The 15587-nt window shown below is 44.8% G+C and overlaps 1 non-coding gene across 1 annotated transcript; it reads left to right on the top strand.

Moving 5' to 3' along the window:
- The first annotated feature begins 13045 nt into the window (after positions 1-13045).
- On the top strand, positions 13046-13118 carry Trnas-gga. The gene has a single exon. It is a non-coding gene; the product is annotated as a tRNA-Ser (tRNA).
- Positions 13119-15587: the final 2469 nt, after the last annotated feature.

Here is a 15587-nt window from a genome sequence, read left to right on the forward strand (position 1 = left end):
TGAGGTAATGTGGAAACGAATCAGAAACCGAAACGAAGACGAAGCAAAATTTAAAGAATTGGAGCTTGAAAAACTTCGTTTAGAGGTGGAACTGAGGAAGACGAACGGAGGACCAGAGATGGAGGTAGCAGGCAGCCGAAATCTCTATGACATGTCGAAGCTGATACAGCCATTTAAGGTAGGACAGGACATGGGTCTCTACCTTGTAAACTTCGAGAGGGCATGTGAAAGGGCCCGTTTTAACCGGGACTCGTGGCCCAGAAGGTTGCTGGGTGTACTGCCCTGCGAGGCAGCCGGGGTGATCGCCAGGCTAACTGCGGAAGAGGCGGACGATTACGAGTGTGTGAAGGGCTGTTTGCTCAAAAAGTATTGCCTGTCGGCGGAAGCGTTCCGACAGAAGTTCCGAAGCGTGAGCAAAAAGCCAGAGGCTAGCTACGCGGAGTTCGCGTACGAACTGAGGTCGTATCTTATCGAATGGATGAAGGTAGCCAAGTCGTATGACGACAAAGAAAGGATTCTGGAGGTGGTCGCGCTGGAACAGTTTTATAAGACACTAAGTGAACCCATGCGGACTTGGATTCAAGACAAAACAGATGTAGACTCCGTCTACAAGGCCGCGGATTTCGCGGACGAGTATAGCTCGCGCAGAAACAACAAAGAAGGAACGGGGAAAACCTTCGAAAAGACAAACTGGGACGAGCGACGCGGCAAGGGATGGAAAGGGCGAGAGCCTACGGGAAGGAACACTGAGGAAAATCGGGGGGATGAGGAAACGAAAGCATCCCAGGGCAGTGTCGCGGACGATAGGCAAAAGAAGAAAGCATTCGAGGCAAGGAAGCCTATAACGTGCTTCAATCGCCATGAGACAGGGCACATTGCCGCAAGATGCACTAAACCAAGGGTGGTTTTCGCCTACGCTAGTCAGTGCGCGGAGAATGATGAGCTCCTGAGCCCGTACCTGTTCGACATGACGGTAAACGGGAAGGCATGCCGCGTGTTGCGTGACAGTGGAGCCACCATTGACCTTGTTCACCCTACTTATGTCACCGAAGCCAACTACAATGGAAAGTGTAGTTGGATCAAGTCGGTGTTAGACAAAGGGAGCGTGTGTCTTCCCGTGGCGGATGTCCTCGTTTCTGGTCCGTTCGGAGAGGTTCGCATTGAGGCGGCGGTTTCGGACAAACTGCCGCCGCAGTACCGTTACTTGTTTTCTAACCGAACAGAAAAGATTCTAAGAGAGCAGGGAAAAAGCCTCGGGACGGGTCTCGTTCAGGCACTCATAAGAGCTAAAGCTCGCGAGCTGTCCACGCGGTTTGCTTATGACGATGCTAGCCCGGGAAATCTAAAAGACTCTCCAGTAATGGTTTTAGAACAGAGTAGCTCTAAAGAGGCGAGGAAAGGGGAAGAAAGCGAGAGAACGCCCGCGTTAGACAGGCAAACCCCCGACGAGCAGCTGACGCAGACAGATGGGGTGCTATTAGTCCCTACCTCAAAAGGCTTCGAACAGCTCGTCTCCGAAACAAAGGTAGTGCTCATCGAAGAGCAGAGGGCCGATCCCAGTCTGACCGAGCTTTGGGAAACTTGCAAGGATGGCGTGGCGCGAAAAAACGTCACCTTTCCTGTCCACAGGGACGTACTGTACTTTGGCAAGTTAATTTTTGTGATTGCGGGCCTGGTGATTGCGGAGAGGGTGGCGTCGCTTACGGGATTTGTGTGTTGCGGTCTGTGTTTCTTTGGGGTGTTGGCCACTCTCGACGACCTCAAAGCTGATCTCTTCAGGAGAGCAGCGGAAACTCCTCCCCTTCGGAGATCTTCCCGTCCGTGGAGGAGCTGTAACGAACGCCGTCTTGGAGACCGACAGGCGTCCAAGCGACCTTCCAAGAAGCCAGCAGACGTGGGAAAACGTCCAGGCATTTCTACGTTCCAAGAACCCATTCGGCTCCCGAAAGCTCAAGGACAAGCGGCGGCGGCGAGACGAGAGTGCTGGTCAGCGACCTTTCAAGAGGCCCGCCGGCGTGGGAAGAAGACCAGCCACTCGGCCTTCCAGGAATCCCACAGTGGCCCACGAGATCAATGCATCCTTTCCCGACCTTCCCAGGTGGACCCCACCCGTCGGGCGCCCCGCACCCAATTACCTTCCCTTCGGAGGAGGAAGCCGCTGCAATCATGGATGCGCGCCGCGCCGACCCCGCCGACCCCTCGGGGGACAAGCGGACACGTCTTTGGGACAGCTAATCTGCATGGTGTTGTTGGCGTCTGTGGGCGGAGACGAGGGTGTGTCGCTCTGTGTGGAGGAGGAGCTGACATAGCTAGCTGAAATCCCTACGTGGGGAATGTAGGGAAGAGCGTCCCGTTAAAAGAAGCGGACTTCTTCGGGACTCCTGTCTTCTGATGCTGTTTTTCGACCCTGTACAAATGTAAAGTAAACCCGTTGTCAAAAGAGGCCCTGCTTCCGAGCTCCTTCTGCCTGATGTCCTAGTCGGCGCCTGGCTCCAGCGGAGCCCGACAACAAGGACGACCCCGGAGCTGTTACAAGCGCTCTTGATCACGGGCTTCCATTCTTTTCTTCAAATCACGTATGTCGTTTCTGAATTAACCCGGTGACTTGCTTTCTTCTGTGGTGAGCGTTTGAAAAATGCTACGCATCATCGTCTTCTCTTGTCTCTGAAGTTCTTACCAAAAAAGGCGGCTTGAAATCAGCCTGGAAAGTTAAATTCAGCTTAAACTCAGCTTGGAAATAATCCGGAGGGAATGTTTTCGACTAGAAGAAGCTTGACTTTGCCAAATCCGGCTAGGATGCAACTCTGAGTAAGTCCGGACACAGTAGCCGGTGGCTAACCCAGCCCGGTTTTGAGGAATCCGCCTAAGAGACAAGTCGGATAAAGTCCGGGCAAGCAGTCTCTGATTATGCCAGCCCGGACCCTTAGAAATTCGCTTAAAAGAAAGGTTGGGGAGGGTTTTGATAGTTTGACTGCAAAGAGCATATTTTTCCAAATCTGGTTAAAAGGTAAATAGGAAGCAGTCCTAACAAATCTTAAGTTCTAGAGCGGTTTCCGCCAAATGCGAAAGGTAGCTTGGATAATTACGGAGCGAGAGGCCTTTGAGGTATGGTGACACTGGTTCACGCTATAGATGAGCAATAGGACCGCAGGGTGGTGCGATGCTCGTCCAGTTTAGCACATCACAGTTATTGGTGTGCACTGAATTCATTTTTCAGGAGGATGCAAATAAAATCCCTGCAGATAATAAGGATGTTACGTACCTTTGACAAACAAGAATGATATTTATTATGAAACATGTAAAATATCTCAGAGAGATAACTGTTATTCACGTTACTGTATAAGTGCAGCAACACATTTTTGGTGAGTTTATAACGCACAATTACTGTACATTCATTTTATTAAAAACTATCTTCACTAAAATTTTCAAAAATAAAACACTTTCATTTGGTCATTCAGCGGTAAACAGGATTTCAAGAACGCTTCCGTTGACATGCGTACTTCACATCCACTAATACAGTTTTATAAAATCACTAAAATAAAAAAACATATTTTTTCCACTAAAAAAATGTTAAGCAATATTTACGCTGTTAGAGGGAATTTAGGTGGGAGCTCTAGGTCCCCCGCCCGGTGCTTACAAAAAAAAACAAAAAACTAAACACCTTTTTTCGTCTCTCAGTGGTTGAAGAGGTGGGTGACGTGTGAAATGTTGGTTGCAAAATTGTATCTCCGTGCCGTAATAGTATTTTAACCGACAATATTTTTATGTTTGAGAAACACAATCAAAATGGAGTCCTTATTGTTTTCAAGAATATCCTGAGATTGCCTTTCCGCTTCGGTTTCAAACAATAACAAACATGGCTGCCGGCGTCTGAGGAATGATCGAGAGCAGGTCGAGCTCGTCTATTTTTGTGAGTGCGAGTCGTTCTGCGTTCATTGAGATGTTTAGACGAAGATCTCCTCAACCAACCTAGTCTGCAGCAAACAACTACCGCGAGTACACGCCTTCGAAAACGATGTCGGCGCTGCCATCGTGCTCAGGTTCGTAGTGATACTGGCCTAAGCCTATGTTGGTTGATGTCGCCTGATTTTTTCCTTTACTCGTGTTGAGGCTGAATCCTGTAAAATCAGCCCCGCTTCTTTGCTAATTGTGTCTACCGTTGTGACTGCACCCATAGTTTCGATACCACAGCAATTCCTTAATTTTTACAAGCACATTTGTTTTAATTTTGACGGACTCTCTGTCCGTTTCCTAGTTAAGGAACAAAAAACCCGTTTCTTGTTAGGTTGAATAAAATAGTATACATTTTTGTGCCGAAAAGTACTATAGTACAGGATAAAATCGTTAAAAGTGATTCTATGGTTTAATCCTGCTAAAAGCAATTCTTTACAGTAAAGATACAAGAATCCTACAGTACCATGTAGAATGAAGAAAAAAAAGGGGGTGAGGGAAAACACAAAATAGACATTAAATAAAAGTCTATAATTCACAGTAAAGCACATAGCACACTCTACCTCACTGGGAGTGAAGGTGGCGAGTTGTATGTCTAGAGAAGTTTTCGAGCTGTGATGATTGGTGGGGGGGGGGGGGGGGGGGGAGTGTTCTGCACGAGTGCACATAAAGGGATTGCCAGAACAGTGAAGACCCCAAAGAGAAGGAAGGCTGTTACTCTACGGTAGAAAACGGTTGAAAGGCACTGGCACAATTCTTGCAAACTCCCATCAGCGCTGTTTCGTGACCTCGCATTTCCACAACGTTGTCTAGGAGGCATAATACGACGACCTACTGAAGGGCCACATTTGGGATCAACTCTGGCCTTCCAGTGAAGGCACTGAGTGATTCGGAGTGAGCTTGGCTGCCGAACAATAGCGCAAGTTGCCCTTTGCTAAATATTTTCAACTTATCTCACAAGATCAACCTTATAGATGTCTCATAAGGAACTGCGATACTCTAGGAGTGACAGGACCGGCGCTGTGACAGGCACCTAAATGTGTTATGGCCTGTTCCACTGGACAAGCAAAGTACAAACCCCAGCGTTTCGTATGTTTTGAACAAAACTGTCGACATGCTGTGCGAAGAAGCGTAGCTGGTTGTTTATAATAGACCTTGTCGATGTTGTTCTAAAAACTCTAGTGGTTTCTGGAGCCACCTGATAAGCGGCACTAGCGTCAGGTTGTCCGTAACAGGAGTTGAGTCGATTGCAACGAGGCATTATCACGATTAATAAACATGTTGAAAACAATTCTACTTAGTACACTGTCCCGTCGAACTGTCTAGCACTCGGGTCACTGGAAATAGTTACGGTATATGTCGCACTCTGCGCGACTCAACTTGAAGGCTTCTAGTATGCACACATTTAAATAATTCTGGTGTTAATGAGCACCAGTGCCTCTCTGGGCAAGTTGTACGACTTAGCTTTCAAGGAAGCCGGGCAGCATTTACAGCGTAGTAGCACAATGCCATGCTTCTGTGGAGTTCCAGCTCCAGGTTACGGCGTCGCCAATAGGGTAATTGAAAAGGTACCACGACCAGTACACCTCTACAGTTCTTAGCACGATCCTTTCTGTAAGCAGTGTGCTTCACTATATCAATCGACAAGCTGACCGTCATAAACCGAATCCTTCATCCACGTTTTAGATATCGTTATAACTGTCGTAGGATTCGTCTCGGGGAGTGAATAAAGGTGCAACAGCGTACTCGAGACCAAGTGGCCATTTTGGAAACCACACTGCGAGTTGAAGAAACGCAGAAGGCTTGCGTGTCGCAGCGTCACCTGTATACGATGACCGTTTCAAACGTCGGGGCATTGTGAAGGTAAGAGCGTTCTTATCAAAGAGCTCACAATTGAAAGGGGACTACTGATGTTTTAAGAGCAACTGATCGTAGTTATCGCATTCCAAAGACGCCGCGCTGTCGTAGATTGTTTTTTACCAGCTAGGTCATGTAGGGCTGAGGCCAGGGCTGGCGGATTTGTCGCCGGAAACGTAGAGGAACCAACGACGTGAGGCTCGCGGATGTGGTTCACGGGTGCCGACGACGTCCTAGCCATGGCCAGAGCAGCCCTGGTGGGGGCCATTCTTCCAAGAAGACTGGATATTTCTTTTTCCGGTGGGCACTCAATACTTAAACAGCATTCTTCTGGCAGATGAGGATCGCAGGAAATTAGAGTTGTAAAAGTTACTTCAAAAATGTACTTAGCATAGTTACAGTTACTCATACAAAAAGGTGCCTAGGTACAGGGGCGTAGCCAGAAAATATATTCGGGGGGTGTTTCAAGGTGCTAATGCAATCACACACACCAAAAAAAAAAAAATATATATATATATAAGAACTTAAACTTTTGGGGGGTGTTCTGACACCTGAACCCCCCCCCCCCCCTGGCTACGCGCCTGGTTAGGTACGGACCTAGGTATTGGCTTAAAAATGTACCTAGGTAAAGGTACAATTACTTCAAAGATACTTTATTTATTTTCCCCTAATTGGTCGGAATATTTTGGAAGTAAAGCCTTTTATACCAAGGAAACACAAAAACGAGCTCAATAAATGTGCTTGATTGGTGTCAATGCGATGTTCACATCAGAGTTGAGTCCTCACGTGACTTATCCCCACGCTCCAATTGGTTCACCGAGTCCACAGCTTCCGCTGTTTACCATGTCATACCGAAACCGCCGAAACTCGCTTGTTGACGTTCTTGCCCTCAGAGCCGGTGCTGACGTCGAAGGGCCCAGAAGACCTCGACCGCTTGAAGAAACTCATGAGTCGGCGAGTACATATGCACCTAACCTTCGCGACGACAACCAAAAAGCTTCAAGATTCCTGGTTTTGGTTTTTTTTTTTTTTTTTTTTTCGTTAGTCGGAAGAAAAATAAGCTTTTTTTTTCTTTCGGAATTTTTTTCTGTTTTGGTAACTGCGAAATATCATTCCAATTTATTGAGTATAAACTGTATTATATACGCGAGGTTGCATTGCTTTACGATTGTTTATTTATTTATATATTTATTTATTGATAGTGCAATCCCTGAAATGGATTTTAGCAGGTGGGTATACACTTCATTCACAAGACACGCAGGCATATAAAATAGCAAACAAGTTGCAAAAACAAAAGAACAAATATTTTTCAGAGGGACAAAACTAATTTAGAAGGGATTCAAATAAAGACAATGATGGCTGCACAACACTTTCAGAAAGGCTATTCCAATCAGTCACCGTCCGCGGAAAAAAGGAGTACTTGAGGCAATAATTATGCGATGGAAAGGAGTTATTGTTAGCGCATGCCTCTGTCGAGTAGCGTAGCCTGATGAGAAGTTTATTAAGTGAGACAGATCTATCCTATAATGTCCATTTATTAATTGATACAAACATTTTAGTCGAGAATGCTGATTTCTGAGAGATAATGACTTTAAGTTAGCTCTTGTTTAAAAGTTCGGTTATAAAGGTTGTGGGCACCCTGGCGGCTCCCCAGCCCAGTTTCCCGACTGCGAGGCAAAGGTGCCGAACTTTTTCCGCGTGTCGGCGACGTCACGCCAGCCACGCGCACATCGCGTGCGCCGCCTTGATAAGGCGCATCAGAGGCGGCGCACAGAGAGTCGCTGCCTGGACCCAGGCGCCCGCTGGTAGCCATGTTAATCATCTCGTTCATGTCCCATTAAATGTAGTTTCTTGTTGAAACCGTTGGCTCCTCGTTATTCCTCCGGGTCGGGTATGCAGCAAGGCAACCCGACCACAAGGTACGTCCAAAGCTATTGTAAATGTAGCGAGCTGCCTTTTTCTGCACACGATCGAGCTTGTTAACGTTTAGTTTGGTGGAGGGATCTCAAATGATAGCCGCGTAATCTAAAGTTGGCAAGACTATGGCTTTATATGTTAGAAGAGGCAAGGAAGGGGTAGAAAGTCTTAGCGTCCTTCTAAGAAAGAACAACTTTCGAAGAGCATTAGATGTTACGTAATCAATCTGTTTTGTCCAAGTAAGATTATGAGTGATTCATAGTCCAAGGTATTTATATTGTGTTACTTCTGATAGAAGAATATTATTAGTATTGTAAGCAAATTTCAAAAGATTTCTTTTGTGAGTAATTTTCATAAAAACCGCTTTTTTCAAAGTTCATAGTCATTTGCCACTTCGTACACCATTCCGTGATTTTTTCGAAAAGCTCTATTTAACAAAACCTGATCGGAAGTGCTAGCTATTTCTGAGTAAATTATACAATCATCAGCGTATAGCCTGATTTTTACCAGAACATCTTCTACTATATCATTAATAAACAACAAGAAAAGGAGAGGTCCGAGCACAGAGCTCTGGGGAACGCCAGAGTCAACAGAAAGTCGTTCAGTGCAATATTCACCATAAACTACAAATTTTCGACGATTTGAAAGGTATGCTGAAATCCATTTAACTAATTGTGTGTTCTTACATATTTTTTCCAATTTGTATAGTAACTTTTTGTGAAAGACCTTATCGAATGCCTTCGAAAAATCCATATAAATAGCATCAATTTGTTTTCCATTGTTTATTGCCCAGGTGAAATCGTGAACAGTCTCAATTAATTGAGTACATGTTGAAAAACCTTCTCTAAATCCATGCTGATATTTAGTCAAGATGTTGTGTTTGTCTAGGAATTTTGATAAATGATTATATATTATATGTTCAAGAAGTTTACAGGCAGTTGAAGTTCATGTGGCATGAAACATGCAGCCAGCCAGGTGCCAGGGAACGGAATGAACTTTATTCTCTCGAGTGCCGCGCTTATCTATATTTTCCAGGGCGCACGATAGCGGCGCGTCGCGGCGCCATCACACAACACACCTTTCCCCCCCCCCTTTGTTTTAATTGTAACCCCAGCCCTCCGGCTGTGGCGACGCTCTTGTGCTTCGACGAAGCGGTACTGGTTCAGGTGACGCCGTGCTCTTGCATGGCTCGCTGAGGTCCTGAGCACCAGCCGGGGTAGCTTCCGACAGGCCTCTGTCGGGAACTTCTGCGGGCGGCGCCGTTGGCTCTCGTCGCCCTTGGTCTTCTAAGGCTGTCGAAGAGGGCTCCAGAATGTTGCGTTCTGGAGCCGGTAGTCTTGCTGAGGTTGGGCTGGAAGGTTTCGAGGAAATGGTACAGGACGACAAACAAGAGTTTGCTCAGGGAGGGGAAACGTCGCCTGTACTAGGTGGTCAGCGTGGACAAAACGCTCTTGGTTGTTCATGCTTACAACGTAAGTCAGCGCGCTGATTCGTCTCAGGACGATGCCTACTAGCCATGCAGGATCACCTGGTCTTGTTCCCTTGACACGGACCCTGTCGCCGTCTTTGAACTCCCGCCACCGAGAACCAGGTCGCTTTGCATTCTGACACTCCTCCTGTGCCGGTCGATCGCTCATCTCCGGATGCAGTAGGCTGAGTCGCGTTCTCGGAGACCATGACAGGAACACTTCTGCTGGCGTCTTGCCCGTTGCTGCACATGGCGTGTTCCTGTAGTGAAAAAGAAACTGATCGATACGATGCTGGATGGTTTTGCAAACTCCGGCTTGTTCTTCATCTTTCAGTTGCTTTTGTAGATTTCTCTTAACAGTCTGTACTAGACGTTCGGCCGCGCCATTAGACGCGGGGTGGTAGGGGGGCGTAGTTTTGTGGCGTACTCCATTGGCCGAGAGGAACGTCTTAAACTCCGTGGACACGAACTGCGGCCCGTTGTCGGTGATTACTTCTTCCGGTAGTCCAAAAGCTGAGAAAGTGGTGCGCAACTTTTCGACGGTTTTTGGAGCAGTTGTGGAGGTCATACAGACAACCTCGACCCATCTGAAGTACGTATCAACAAGCACGAGCGACCAATGAGGATTGCTGTACGCGAAATCCAGGTGGATCCTTTGCCAGCGTCGTGACGGCCGCTCCCAAGACGTTATGAGAAGGCACGGCGCAGCGTTCTGAGTCAATTGACAAGCTGGACACTCCCTTACAGTCTGCTAAATGTCCTCAGTTTGCTTTGGCCACCAGACGTGGCTTCGCGCCAGCATTTTCATCCGAGTACCGCCTGGGTGCCCCTCATGTAAGAGTAGCAACACCGAATGTTGCAGAGAACTCGGTACGACCACACGATTCCCCCAAGTGATGCAGTCGTTTTCCAGCGATAGTTCATGCCGTCTCGGAAAATATGGCAATAGCTCGTCACCGCTTGCTTTTGCGGGCCATCCATTTCGCGTGTACAACAGCACCTTGGACAGTACTCTGTCTTTGCTCGTTTCCACACGAATCTTAACGGCTGATAAGGGTAGCTCATCCGTTGCCGAGAAGAACTGGACGTAGTCGGTGACGTCATACGCGCTCTTTAATGGAATATGCGATAGTGCGTCTGCGTTCGTGACAGATCGTCCCTTTCGATACTGCCACGTGTATCGATATGCTGCGAGCAAAGGCATCCAACGCTGCATGCGTGCGGCAGCTGATGCCGGAATAGGCTTGTCATGCCCTAGCAAACCCTTCAGCGGGAGATGATCTGAATAGATTGCGAATTCGCGGCCGAAAATGTATTTATGAAAGCGTTTTATGCCGAAGACGACCGCAAGAGCTTCTTTTTCCAAATGTGCATACCCCATCTCTGCCTTGCTGAGAGTTCGCGATGCGTATGCGATAGGCTTTTCGCATCCATCCACAGCGTGAAATAGCACAGCGCCCAATCCGTAGGCAGAGGCGTCTGCGACTAGACCTAGCGGCTTTGACGCGTCGTAGAATGTTAGGATGTGCAAAGCCTATCCATCCTCGTCGCCAGATGATGTGGCATGAAACATGCAGCCAGCCAGGTGCCAGGGAACGGAATGAACTTTATTCATTCGCTATTTTCGCTTATCTATATTTTCCAGCGGCGCGTTGCGGCGCCATGACACAACAGAAGTCAATGAAATTGGACGGTGATTTTGAATGCAGTGCTTGTTTCCGTTCTTATGAAGTGGTTTGACTCTGGCCGTTCTCCGGTCGTCTGGAACCTGACCTTCGGACAGCAATCGTGAAAACAGAACAAACAAATATTTTGAGACCCATTCAGCATACCTGGAAAAAATGAATTGGGGATACCATCAGGCCCAGGGGATTTTTTTTACATCCAATTTCAAAAGCATATTCAATATACCACATTCACAAATTACAATATCAGGCATAGGCGGATATTCAGCGTCAAAATTGGGTAACACATCATCGTCTTGAGTAAACACCGATTTAAAATGTTTATTATAATTTATCTTTAATTATATTTTATATTGTATTTATGGCAGAAGACAGCCACCACCAGGACAAGATACAGGCAACAGAAACTGCGCAAATCTTTCGAGTTATCTCCTCCTTTGTATAGCTGTCAGAGGAGCTTCGAACACGCAATAAAGTCGATTTTGGCTTGAGATGAAGGAAGCAGGTCGCTATTTTCGCTAAACGGAGTTCCGAAGCAATTCGGTAAATTGATGTCCCTAGAACGGCACCGCTAATCCACCGTTCACTCAAATGAACGCCGCCATTCTCTAAAGTATCGTTCCATGAAACATCATGGGCGAGACTTCGTACGCTAACGTCGTTCGATCAAGTCAGTGTCTCCCAGGTCTTACCCAACTCAACGTTGATCACGGCACATGGTAATGTGTTAAAACTTCGAAGATTTATAATGAAGTTGCAATTAAATGCAAAGGTGCAAGCGAGCTGGACGAGAATGACGAAAATAATCCATGGAGAAGGGTAACAAGAGGGACATCAAATGAATAAATAAAATCACTAATCAAAGGATCAATAAAAATAGACCAGATATCAGGAAATTAGCAGCAGGCGTGCCTCAAGGCAGTATACTGGGGCCACTTCTTTTCGATTTATATATCAATGATATAGTAAATATTGATGACACCGTTAGTTACATCATATATGCAGATGACATCACTCTCTTTTTCTCAGGGAACGACGCTGACGAAATTATACACAAGGCAAATCAATATCTTGATAAGCTAAATGCTTGGAAGATATTAAATTCCTTAAAAATAAATGTAAATAAAACTAAAGTCATTCTATTCAGATCACGTAACCCAAAATGTACCTACATTACTATCCCTACACTTGGGGGAAATAAACAGATATAGTAGAAAATGTAAAAGTACTACGAATAATATTTAATGAATACCTGTGTTGGGACGAAACTGTGCAACAGATAAGTAATAAGCTATCGAAAGTTGTTGGGGTTATATATAAATACCGAATTATGATTCCCATCTCTGTTATGCTACTTATATACAAGTCCCTTTTTTACACATACTGCAACTATTGCTTTTTAGTATGGAGAAACACGACTGCCAGAAATTTTAAACTAATACATAATCGTCAAAAAAAGCAATTCGAGGTTTATGTCATGCAGCATACGATAGTCATACCAAGCCATTATTTCATAAATTTATTATAGTACAAATTTCAAATCAATATAGTTATAAACTTGCACTTTCCTACAAAAGGTCTTTTAGACAGAACGGAAGTATATGTCTATCAATTTCCCAACTTGAACTTAGACAAGCAAATTATCCAACTCGTAGTGCTGAGATATGGATAGTGCCACATTCAAGAACAAACTATGGGAATCAGATGTTAAAATGTACACTCCCCCATCTTCTGAATCGTTTTTATGAACTCGATATAGATATGTTCACCATGTCCGCCAAACAAATATGTTCACTTTTTGTCTAATATATACTCCCATGTAAAAACAAAACAAAAAAAGTTTAGTATAACACGATTGTATGCCTTTTGTGTGTGTTGTTATTTTTGACATTCTTTCTTGTTTCTTTTTTCTCCCCTTTTGTTTACATTCTTCTTTTTAGCATATAGATGATGTTGCCTTTCTCCTGCTATAATGAATGTGTCAAATACTGGTGTCTTTACGTTTGTTTGTTCTTCCCTGGGCTGATACGGGGAGGGGGGGGGGGGGGGGAGGCTAGCCAAGCAGCGTGTCAGTTGCTTTTTTCTCTGCCTCCTTTCTCTGATTCAGAGATCAATAAAGAATTTTAATTTGACAAAGGACAAACACAAAGGACAAACAAGGTCTAACCCCTGGTTAGCTTAGTTGGTAGAGCGCTCCACTGGAAATGAAGAGGTCCCGGGTTCGATACCCGGACCAGGCGGATTTTTTCGGTCGCGCACCAGTCACCTAGCTGTGTTTGGAGATTTGTGTTTGTCCTTTGTTCCTCTTGTTCAACTTCTTCAGGGATTATTTTCGTCAAGATTTATAGTTTCTACCGTTTTGACGAAGTGAATATAAAAGTACCGGTAAAAAGTAACTTCACTTAAGTTGCTGGAAAATATACTTAAGATACAGATACAGATACAGAGAAATGAAAGCACCTAGTTTGGTACCTCAGTTAGAGCAAAAGTACCTAGATGCCGATTTTCAGTTACTTGTACTAGGTACTTTACAACCCTGCAGGCGATGGATAACCGGACATCCAATGCAGAACAAATATATCGAGCACGGCACATGGGACAACCGTGGTCGCCACAACGTTAAAATGAAACGAAGCCAGGCTTCAGTTTAGTGCACAATGCACTTCAATAAGCTTTACTACCAATATTAAAATAAATATTAAAACAGTTTTTTTTTTATTTGAAAGTTCAAATTTAAGCACATTCACGTTGCGTCAAATGAGCTTGGTCAGAACCGACAAACATCGCCGCATCGCAGCATCACCATCGCCATTGTAACAAAACACAAAAACAAAGCGAGTTACGAACTTTCCGGACTCGGGCGCTTTCAGACCTTCCTAAAAAACATCGAAGAACATTCTTGGAAACAAATGTGTCCCAGGTGCCGGCGTGCCCATAGAACCTGCTGTCGATTTGAGTCTACTCGGTGGGTGCTCGCCCATTCGTTTTACTTTTTCAGTCCTTTATTTGCGGAGCGTTTATGACGCATTCTTGCGTGTGCAGGCCAACGACGTAGAGAGGCTTAGAGCGATAACCCGGAAGTTCGAAAGTAGCACCCCCCCCCCCCCCCCAACCGGCTACCATCATATAAAGCAATTACCTCATCAAAATAAAATTCGTAAGCCTTGGATTACGCCTGTTCGCATTAAAATGGTAACGCACGAAATTTGGTTGTACAGAGATGATATCACAACGAAAGGCCTAAATAAATCAGTTATCTTCAAGAAATATCGCAATACCTTAACAGCAGATCTAAGGAGGGCAAAGCGTGAATATTATAATAAACTGTTCTGTGAGGCTTCGAGGAAACGTCCAGATATCATTTGGAAATCAATAAATGAAATCTTACAGCGCGGTAGATCACACAGTTTAATAGGAGAACTTAGCACAGGTTGCAGATTGGTGTCCAAGGCCGCGCACGCGGAATGTTTTAATTCCCATTTCGTAAATCTGGGGTCCAGCTCATACTGCGAGGCAGCTGTGGACAGCATTTTACGAGGAATCAATGAATCTATCTTTCTCGATCCTACTACTTATGATGAAGTGTTTAAAACATTTATGGGCTTAAAAATAGTAAAACGTGATATTGATGACCTTTAAATTAAACCTATTAAATATAAACTCTTCGTTATACCTTTACTGTTCATGTTAACAACCTTATAAATGGCTCTTTGCGTAAGCTGGGTGTTATTTCTAGAATCACGCGTGAGTTCTCCACATCAACCTGTAGTCTTCGGTTATATTTCTCGTTAATCCGGACCAAGTTGGAGTTTTCCTCTGTAGTCTGGAATTGTATTAGTTCTACGAGCCAAGAGATGATTGGAAATGTTCAAAAGCGTTTTTTTTTTTAATTGTTTGCGATCGTTACATTGGTCGTACTGTTTATTATTCTTGTGCGAGACTCTTGGAACGATGCAAATGCCCTACTTTGAGTTCCAGACGGCGTGAGCGCGATCTTGTTGTCCTGTATAAATGTATTCATGGATTAATTGATTGCCCAGATCCCACATCTGCTATTAATATTCACGTTCCGAGTCGAGTTTTGCGGGTTTCTCCAACGTTTCATGTTAATCACATCATCCAAACCAGTCCCATGACCCGTATTCAACACTTCCACAAGTGTTGAATTCCAAAAGCATCAATATGCTTCCAAAAGCATCAATATCTGCTCAGGGGAGCAGATATTGATGCTTTTAACCCTAACTTCGTAGCTTTCAAAACTTTCGTAACTAACCCGTGAACATTTTGTTGTGCATCATTACCAAGGCGTCAAGCTGTTCATGAGCACAAAAAATAAACAAATGAATGAATATTCATGACATGATTGCGCCATATCTTGTACACATCTTCAATTTGCGCTTGTCGTGCGGAGATTTCCCTAGAAAAATGAAACGTGCAAAAGTGTCAGTGATGTATAAGGGTGGTGAAAAGAATTATTTGTCTAATTATAGACTTATATCGATCCTACCTATTTTTTTTGAAGCGCTCGAAAAGATTATTTTGTGTCGTTTCGATAGTGTTTTCTTGTTAAACACTCAGTACTTTCTGAGTCTCAGTTCGGTTTTAGAAAGGGAAAGTCGACGGAATCCGCACTCCTCTTACAAAGGGAAATTATTCTACATAACATCGAAACAACCTTTGACATTAGGCGCATTTACAGATTTTAGCAA

This window comes from Ixodes scapularis, unplaced genomic scaffold (assembly GCF_016920785.2).
Source record: "Ixodes scapularis isolate PalLabHiFi unplaced genomic scaffold, ASM1692078v2 PGA_scaffold1__304_contigs__length_218370807, whole genome shotgun sequence".
Taxonomy (NCBI): Eukaryota; Metazoa; Arthropoda; class Arachnida; order Ixodida; family Ixodidae; genus Ixodes; species Ixodes scapularis.